The sequence below is a fragment of the Eretmochelys imbricata genome, chromosome 8 (genome assembly GCF_965152235.1).
Source record: "Eretmochelys imbricata isolate rEreImb1 chromosome 8, rEreImb1.hap1, whole genome shotgun sequence".
NCBI lineage: Eukaryota > Metazoa > Chordata > Testudines > Cheloniidae > Eretmochelys > Eretmochelys imbricata.
The window spans coordinates 9,038,383-9,049,014 of NC_135579.1; positions in this window are offsets into that span (position 1 = coordinate 9,038,383).

Sequence of the window (10,632 nt, forward strand, 5' to 3'; positions counted from 1 at the left end):
TTTCTCCAATTGTTCTTGCCTTTCTTACTGTGAATCTTGGCAGACTTCTCTGGGGCATGAACTAAAGATGAGACAAAATACAGATGTCCTGCTTACACTGAAAGCTGTGGGAAGCAAATGGCTCCAAGTCCTACTTACCTCTGTTTAAACTATTCCTTAATTCTGTTGATGCTGAGAGCGGTGTTTTTAAGGCGCCTTACCTTATTGGCAGGTGATAGAAGGTGATTGTGTGAGGAAACTCATTGGGTTTGTTCCGTCTCCTTACTTTAGCTTTGGTTCCAGTGCAACACGATATTGGGACACAGGGAGCGGAGCAGGGCAGGGGAGGAAGAGCAGCCTAGATTTTTGGACTCAGCAGTGCATTTGAGAGATGAAGAGGTTTCCCTCTGTGTGCCAATGCACTAGAGTAAAGACTTAGCAACGCCCCATTTTTACTCTGACTTTTTATGTGCTGGACTGTGCTCACCACTTCCTTTCCCTGGAGACGTTCGCTTTTCGGAGCGGGGACCGCATCTGCCTTTGTGTTTGCAGAAACCAAGGTGCTACTGTAATATAAACATGAAATGACTGCAAATGAATTGGGCTTAGACCAGGTGCAAACCAGAACTCTAAAACTAGAGCAAAGCAAACTAGAGGACTTCACCTGTTTCACTTCCATGAGCAGTCCCACGGTACTGTTTGTGAGCATAAGGACATAAAGATAGGCAGGGGTCAGGTTCGAAAAAAGAACCACGCAAAAGCATAACGGAAATAAAAAATGCCACGTGCTACTGAACTCCTCCTCCTTTAATTACAGGCTCAGTGTTGGCATTTTAGCTGTCCCAGTCTGTTTTTCTGACCAGCATAACGCGTTCAGTTCTACATTGAAGTCAATGGTAACTTCCCCCAGTAAAGAGCGAAGAATCATGTGCATAACTTATCAGAACTGCTGTTGGGTTTAAAAAACAAACAAACAAGGCTCATGAGAAAGTTGGCTGGGTCTGTGTATGGCTTTAGCCAGAAAGGTTATAGCCATCACTTCCCACTGCTGTCCTCGCTATAGTAACCTGTACCTGAGTGTGTTGCAAGGTCCTCCCTTGTTGGCCTCCCCTTGAAGGCACTCAGAAGCTTCATCTGGTATAGGGTGCAACTGCCTGTTTGAATTGTTATCCATAGGGTATATATTGCACTTATTCCCACAATGCTACATTGGCTTCTGGGGTGCAATTCAGGGCGTTGATTTTGATCAATTAAAGGCCTGTAGGATATTGGTTATGGCCACCTGAGAGACCACCACTCTCCTGTGCTCTGTCATGAGGTTTGACGTCGGCTGGGCTACTTTTCTAATAGTTCCTGGATCTAAATACGTAGGGCTAGAGGCAGGGCATTCTCAGTGGTGGGACCATGGTTCTCCCTTTCCTTTTTGTCTGTCAGAGATTGAGTTTGCTGTAGAGTTCCTCTGTTTACTCAAGCTTTTGCCCAAAGCGGCTAATTGCAGGGTGGATGCAGAATCATTTCAGCCTGGGAACCAGTGTTATTTTGATGCTGTTAATAGGTTTTTTGTATGTGAGTGTAAAAATAGTCAATAGGCGTATTTTACAAGTCAAAATTTAGAAATGACAGCTACTGAAATGGAACCAGTTCCAAAATGATGACATTAGAAACCTGTTAAATTCCAACCAAATCCAGGGCAGTATTCATAGACCTATTCATAACAATTCTAAGGCTTATGTGTACCCTCTGAGTGGTCATTTTCCTTACTGTATATATCTTTATAGCAGGCATATTATGACTTCATTGTGCTAATGGTCTCCTTTTATTGTCTGGAACTGCAGCATTGCTCGATCTGCTTTTTAAAGTGACAGGTTTCACTTTCAAATCCAGGATGTGCTGGAAATGTCCCAACTTGATTATCATACACATTGTAAGGAGAGTGATCACTTTAGATAAGCTATTAGCAGCAGGAGAGTGGGGTGGGAGGAGGTATTTTTTCATGCTTTGTGTGTATATAATAAGATCTTCTACACTTTCCACAGTATGCATCCGATGAAAGCTGTAGCTCACGAAAGCTTATGCTCAAATAAATTGGTTAGTCTCTAAGGTGCCACAAGTACTCCTTTTCTTTTTAAAGTGGAAATTTTATTCATTCTTTAACAATCAGGAGGAGGCTAGGATAGCTGAGATTCTATTCCTCCGAAGATATGAACTAAAAATATTATTTTTCTAATAATAATAATTAATAATACTTAGCACTCCTACGGCACATTTCAAGAACTTAAAGAACTTTCCAAAACCTATTGAATTAAGTCTCAGGAGATCCTTGTGGGGATCAATAGTTGGGTCAAAACTTTCAAACCTGGTGATTAAAATTAGGCACCTAAGGGCCAGATCTACAAAGGTATTTAGGCACCTAAAGATGCAATTGACGGCTAGTGGTATATTCTAAAGAACCAAGTTGCCTAAATCCCATTTAAATTAATTGGAGTTAGGTGCCAAGGGGCTTTTGAAAATCCCATTTGACGCCTAATCGTATCTTTAGGCATCTAAATACCTTTAAAAATCTGGCCCTTAAATCCACATGGAGGCACCTGTTTATAAGTGATCTGTTTTGCACAGATGCTGAGCGTCCAGAGTTCCCACTGACTTGAGTGAACATTGAGGACAAGCCGTGCTTCACATGAGGCTTTGAGCACTTTGTAAAAGTTGGCTCTCAAGGTTTGAGCCTGAGAGAGACTGACTGCTTCCTGCAAGGTCACTTCAGTGGGAGGTGAGGGCACTCAGCAGCCTGCAGGCTTTAAAAATCCTGCCCTGCCCTCATTGACATGAATGGCAAAACTCCCACTGGATTCAGGGGCAGGGGCAGGCCCTAAATTTGTCAGTTACATCTGTGATTTATGCATGGCCCAACCAAGAAATAAATTCCCATAATAGATGAGAGCACGATGGCCTTGCTTCACTCACGTGTTTAATAAGTAAGGGGACAATAGCAACAGAAGATTCCATTAACAGTTTGGGGGTGGACGTTTCCCTAAAGTTTTCTAATAATTTTATATCAGCAATAAAAAATAATCTCCAATAGTTTCCCATTACTGACAGGTGAAGAACTCTTCAGAACTACAAGAAAGTGAGCTAGTAACACCAGGCACTGAGGTGTTATGAATCATAGAAATTTCTAGACAACTCACGGTAACTCTTATGGCTTTCTAATTCGATTATTTTCAATGGATTTCCATTTGGGAAAACTGCTTATGCAGATTTAAAAATTTTATTCAAGATGATGATTAAAAAAAGTGAACGGTACAGAGTTTAAGTATAGAAGTTTCTGTTTATCAGGGAATAACGTACAGATTATCAATGGGTGCGAAGTTTGGTTTAAGATCGGGTGGCGTAAGGAATACATAATCTGCAGTATCCCCGACTGGGGGTAAAAGGTTGATGGGTCAAAGTACAGACATTGAGCTATGAGGGTATGTTGTTCAGATAATGGCTATGTTCAGGTGTGGAGTATAGTGAGTGGATACGATGATGAGGATGGATTGACCCTCGTTTGGTGAGATTTAATGTTCAGTGAGTTTATGGTTCCAGTTCATGGGGTCGCTGCTCACCCGAGCCCTGCCTGCTGCCCCCTCCCCCCTGCGAGGCTGGGGCTGGCATTGATCAGCTGACAAGAGCAAACGGGACAAATGCCCACTTTTGTCAAAAAAAAAAAAAAAAAAAAAAAAGTCAGGACAGCTGGAACAGGGCTTAAAAAAGGGACTGTCCCAGCCAAAAGGGGATGTATGGTCACCCTAAGCAGTAGGCCAGACCAATTAAAACTGCTGGGACTTTTCTTGTTGTCTGTCTGCTCCTCTCAGCCATGATTCCTGTTTGAGACTGACTTATTCCCATCTGTGCTCCCTTTCTGCCATTGTGGGCAGACTCAGATTGTTGCCCTGCAAATTGAAGAAATCTGGGTGAGCCTAGAAAAGCTGCTAACTTCCTCCTGGATGCCTTTGCCTCTGTTGAGGCGGGCTTCTGCCTAAGAAGCAGCTCTTCCAAAACTTCAGTAGACGTTTCATGTCCTCCTGTGACATATGCAGGCTCTGTAATCATACCCTAGTGCCCTTGGCCAGAAGACCAGGGGTAGGTCTCCCTTCAGAGCATCACCTGCCATATAAAACAGCCAGCTCAGGCTACTGTTGCAGCAGCAGGAAATCTTCCTACTTCTGTGAAGCTCCCAGGCCTTGCTGAAGGGGGGAAGATTCTGGATTCACACGCTCAAACATCCTGTAAGTCAAATATTTGAACTAGCCAACCTCCCTTCAAGGCACTGTGGGCTGCCATCTAAACCTGGTTCACTACAGAAAGTACTGGAGCACTGGTACTTTCCAGACAGCTGTAACCCTATCAGGTATCTGTATCTAGCCAATACTATGTCACTCCTATAATGAGCACCTCTTAACATTCCTGTTTTCCTGGAATGACTAACCGGATAATGGCTCTCTGGAGTTTGACGTACCCATGGATAAGTCCGAGTTTGGGGGTGTAACCTGGGTAGCTGAGGAATACGAGTTCCTATGTGTTTTTATAGCAGACCAAGCCTGGTTAAAGTTTACAGTATGCTTTTCTCTCAGATTTCTATGGCCTGTATCTGGCAATAGGATGTATTGGATCTTGTACTGGGATGAATTTGTTACAGTTCAGTATTTCTTTACTTGTCCCATTAACTCTTCACACTCAGTGAAAGGGACAAGCTCACTGCTATTAAATTAAAGGAAGCTTTTAAAGATATGATTCTTACACATGTGCAATTAGTAACTTCCTCGAGGAGGCAATCTGTAAAAAAGAGTGAAACTGCTGGTGTAACAATTATGGAAAATAAATTGACATCCAGGGTTCAGAACACTGGGATGTATGTCGTGAATCTTAAAAAGTGTGAGTATTCAACTTGCATAGGACAGAAATGTGATTTAAGAGTTGTTGCACTTTTAGCAAGTTCTATGAAATGTGACAGCATCTGCTACAGCTGGCTCCTAAATGGACTCAAAAGCATTACTCTACATTCCAAACGTCTACAAAATTTTACTGGTGGTGTTACCAAAACTCTGTTTTTACCCCTCTGCTATACAACTCCCTGCGCAACTGTGCTTAGAAAACTGGACACTATGTTGTGATAGATATTTTTATAAAGCAAGAACCAAACTGGGCATTGAAAGAAATATGGTATTAAAGACGCAAGTGTCTCCTGAGCACGGGTACTGAAGTAGCTGTGTTTTTTCCTGCCACTTGTTTCTTTGTTTTTTGTTGTTGTTCTTTTTAAACCCAAGTTCCTTCATATTCAGGTCAAATAGGTATCCCAGTAACACCCTTTGTTAAATAGGAGTTCTCAGTTAATATTGACACTATATTAACTGCACAGGCAGGCAACAGGAAGGTTACTTGATAATGGCTATTATGATTTTGTGACTGTACATAGACCTTACATAATTTTGATGGCAATGTGCATACTATACCCTGCATAAACATTGCAAAAATAGCATGGTCATCAGTAGGCTTTATAGCTGTTTGTGGAAAACGTCTTAACCTGCATTCATGATTATTGTATCCACCCCACTCTGATGCCTTTTTATACAGCTGTGGTGACCCCTTTTGTCAGTCATGTTCAAGCTAATTTACCTATGTATAGAATTTATATATTACAAACCTAATTTATACTGTGTTTTAACAGTTTGCCTGAACTGTCTCTGGTTTCTAAATTTTGTAATGTGAGTGTCAAATAAAAAAAAATCAATTAAATGTTTTTGGTCTAGCTGTTTAGTTTTTTATGCATGTGCAATTTTATTCTTGGAGGAGACTTAGGTAACTGGATCATCAGAACTGACAGCAAATTCTTGCTACTTCTAAAGTCCCTCTAAAAAAAGACAGACAAACCTGATTGCACAAGGCAGTTTTCAAATAAACAGATACATTGAAAAACACCTTGTAATTTCTGCAGTTTTTTCTGGGGTTTCCACTTCACTGTTTTATTTTTTCCTGTGTAGGTATGAAATTGCACTGCACTGTACATCACAATAAAAGCTAAACACTGATTGTCTTGATTACTAGTTATCAGACCTTAAGAAAATGTTGCTACAAACATGAATCCGAGACCCACAACTTCTTCTGACTCACAGGTGGTATGAAGATTGAAGATTTTACAGTCATTTAATATACAATTCACTTGTACAACCACGTTTCATTATATTATTATTGTTATTTGCATTTCAGTAGTACCAGTTGAAATGCTTACTGTGTGGTAAGCATTCATAGTAAGAGTCAGCCCTGAAGAAGCAAAGTGATGTGCCCAGTCGCACAGGAAGTTAGTGGCATAGAAGTCCGGTCGCTTGTCCCATCCTGTGTCCTATCCACTGAATCGCACTGCCTCTCTAATTGTACTACTTTTACTTAACATGCAAGCTGATCCTGCATTGCTTTTACTCATGTGAGTAGTCCTTACTCATTGAATCACTGACTTCAAATCTTGCAAATCCTTATTCACACAAGTGACTTTTGCTATTGAGTAGTTCTGACTCATGTGAAAAGTCCCACTGTCTTCAGCTAGATTACTCTAGTGAGTAAGGTTTTGCAGGCTATGAGACATAGTAGCAAAAGAACTAGTGATTGCAGAGGAGGATGAGAGAACAAATAACACGAGAACTGTGTACTCATGTTATTACTGGAAGATAGTACACTGAGCGGTATAAGAACCTATATAGAATAGAAAAGGGGTGGCAGTCCCACTCCCCTCCAACCTGCCCCTTTTGGGGATGCTGGATAACACTGCCACCATCTCTCTCCCCCTTCCACAGTCTGTCCCGTAGCATTACCCTTCCCCAACTTGCCAAGATTAGAACTCCTCTGCTTTTATTTCCTCATGGTTAGCTAACAACCCCCTCAAAAAAAGCCATTTGTAGATAGGCTATTTCCACCTTTGATACATAATTCTGCCTACATAAACCTGTCACGTTGGGTGAAAATACGCTCACAGATTTTATTCTCTATATACGACGCTCCTAGAATACCACAGCCTGATTCCCACTACTGATGTGCCACCACTGTCACCTGCTGAACAGAAAGGAAAACTAAATAGTAATCATCAAAACAAATGTGATTTTTGTTCCCCTTATTGTTTATATTACGTTCCTTTTTTAACTGATGTAACAGTTTGTGTGCAAGCATTTTGTTCTGCACACCGCACACACAGGTGCGATGTTTGAAGTGCTGCTCTCAAATATGTTGCTTTATCCAATTAAATGAATGGCTACATTTTTGTTAACAACAATTATATGTTCAGAAACCCACTCACCAGGTAGCACAAGAGAGCCTAGTAAAGTGAGCTGCAGGAGAGGCACTGGCAGAGGCAGGAAGAGAATGCAGATACCTGTCCATTTTCTTCTGCAGCACCCATACATGTGAATTAGTCCGTAATGCCACTACCTTCTCCTTTTCCCAAGCTCGAGGGTCCTTGAGACCCACTTAAAAAAGATGTTCATGAGAAATTGTCACTGGCATTGATTAGGTAGCAGGTCAATGGCAACCAAAAAAAAAGTTATTGTGCTTTATCTTTCTTCCTCGCCCTTCTCCTTCTAGTGCTTGTTTTCTGAGATTGTGAGCTCCTGGGGGCAGGGACTGTCGTCATATGTTTGGAAAGCTCTTAGAATATTGTAGATGTCATTGTAATGGTAATAAATACTAATAATTAATCCTCCAACCCCCTAGATGTTAGTTCCTCTTCATATTGAAGAACAAGAGGAGAAATGAGATTTTCAGTGTGATGGAATCCGTGTTTAAAGCCTTACCTCCAAGAAATCTTCCTCCAAGGAAATCTTAATGAAACAGTTCGCACAAAGCTAAAATGCCATGCTTGTCCACAGTACGTGCATGACTATTCTCTAGTACCTGGCAGGAGTGAAAGTGAAATTGTGCACCTACATTAAAGTCATGTTTCACTTTAGGTGTACAATCAGTTATAGTAAAAGCCATGCTACACCTTAGCGGTTCAGTACTAGTTGGGAAGGTGTTGCTCTGGGGAAACAAATCCCAGAGTATGCGTCAGTCTTGCCAGCCCTGCTATGCCAAGGATGACATCTCCACAGAGTGCTCTGTGGACAAGTCACTAGGAAGGAAATCCTAAATATATCCACTTTATCTTCAGAGACTTAAATTTCCCCTCAGAAAGGCTACTGTAAATAAATGACAGGTTTCAGAGTAGCAGCCGTGTTAGTCTGTATTCGCAAAAAGAAAAGGAGTACTTGTGGCACCTTAGAGACTAACCAATTTATAGCTCACGAAAGCTTATGCTCAAATAAATTGGTTAGTCTCTAAGGTGCCACAAGTACTCCTTTTCTTTTTGTAAATAAATGAGTCTGAGTACTGATGTGTTTGAATAATAGTTCAGGTCCAGTTTCCCCTCATTTGGACGTGCCTTCTTTCAGCTGTGTGCAGTGTTCCTTTAATAAAAACTGGGTTGGTTGGGATTCATCAAATCACACGGCTCCGTGTGTGTGCTGAGTGCCACAGGAGTCAGGAAGAAAATTTTCCACTGTACAGAACTGTACATGTGGTCAGGTGCACTACACCAAGGGTTTGCTTACCTCTCCAGCCTCAGTGCTGGAAGCAGGATACCAAACGTTATTCATTATCGAAAATTCCATGTTCCCACAGATATCAAGTGCCTATTGGTCAATATTGATCTATAACAAGTTATATGGAACCAGAATCTGCCACCCTTCCTCTCTGATTTTGAAAGTAGTTCCACTGAAATCAATCAACTGGATCCACCAATTTTGGGCCCCATCAGGAATAAGAAGTAGAGGGTCTCATTGATTCACTGTTGCTGAGTGATGCATATATTCTCTCTATTTAGAGTTCCAATCAATTCTCCCATGGTTAATAATGGCATGGAGGATGAGTGGTTGTAGCTTTCTGGCTTAGATAGGAAATCAATTGTATTACTGCAAGGCTTTCTGGTGTTATGTAGGAGAGAAACCCTGAGGACAATCTGTTAGCCATTTGTTTAAGTCTGTCCATGATAATATAATTAGTCAACCTAGACACCAAATTGCCACAAAAGAATTTAGAAACAGGAAAAAACTTTCTCTGGCTCTCACAGAGAATATGAATCACCTAGCGAACAAAGTGAGAGAATGTAATGTTTGGTCAATTTGTTATGAGGAATTGAGGCTGTATTCATAAATGGAGATAAACAATTTTTAGACTGTACAATTCATTATAAAGCCTGACAAAGACAGTAATAAATTGGCCACTGATGCTAGGTGAGGGATAAAGAGGTAGAGATGTACAGTCCCTTTTAGCCTTTAAAAAGGGATCATTTCAGAATCTAAAGCTGATGCAGCGCATGAGATACTGTTTGTTAAGCATGTATCTCACTATCGGCATGGCATCAGTGCTTTGAGATCTGCACTGGCTGCCTGTTGCTTTCTGGGTATAGTTTAAGGTGTTGGTTCTGAGCTAAAAAACTTTGAATGGTTACAAGGAGCAAGGGTACCCCAACATACTCCCAGTCCTGAATTTCCCCAAAACCATGTGTTCTGCAATCCCCAGCCCTCTCCTGGACCACTCAGAGAAATAATAAGGTTTGTTGCTCCTGTAAAAAGAGAAAAGCACACTACAGCTTATTAACTTAACTGGGGTAAACACACCCTTCCCTTCAAACATAGCACTGAGTTGGTTTATAGTAACAATAAAACAAATGTATTAACAATAGGACATAGATTAAGTGATGCGAAGTAAACGGAACAAAGTTAGAAAGGGTTAAAGCAAATAAAAGTGAAAACATACATCTAAAAGTCTAAAATTTAATCTGACAAGATACAGGCCAGGCTTTGTTCAAGATGAGTTCTTTCACCAATTTTCCCTTTTCCCAGCCATGGCTAATTTTCTCTCAGTCAGGACCTGCCACAGAAGCACAAGGAGCTAGTCACCCTTGTCTTCCTAGGCAAAAGATCTTTGCCTAAGCAGGTTTCTCACCTATATTCAGTTTCTGGAGACTTCAATCCCACCTTGTTTCTCCCTTTGTTTGGACATAGATTGTAAAGCCTAAGATCAGTGAGTATCCGTAACTCTTTATATAGTGCTAATACATATATTTTACAATGACATTAATCATCAGTGTGTCATAAGCTTTTATAAAACACCTCATTCGATAAACTTTTATAATACAGTAATATTGTAAGCAATCAGTTGATTCCATTTTTTATCACTTGATGTTCAGACCCCTTGTCTTTATAGCCCAGATAAAGTTTCTCTTTCCTGATAGAAGCTGTCTCCACCCTGAATTGTTAGCAAGATAGCCTTTTGTTTACCTAATATGTAAATGGACCTTCACTGTCTCTCCCTGACAACCAGACTGGTCAGAGAAGCAAATACGCTTTCCTTTATCTAGGGCATACCTGTTTAACAATTTCCCCTGATATGCCTGGTTTAAACACAGTTTAGTCATCATTCCAGCATATATCCATAACTCACGCATACATCATGAAACAGCATTATTGATCAGCGAGTTATTTGTTTTCCAATGACATATTACATGATACCTTTTAGGTACAGATTATAACCATAGTGAGTTGGTCAGGACAGCTGAAACCTATTACCTGATACCAGTGAGCCCTTGCC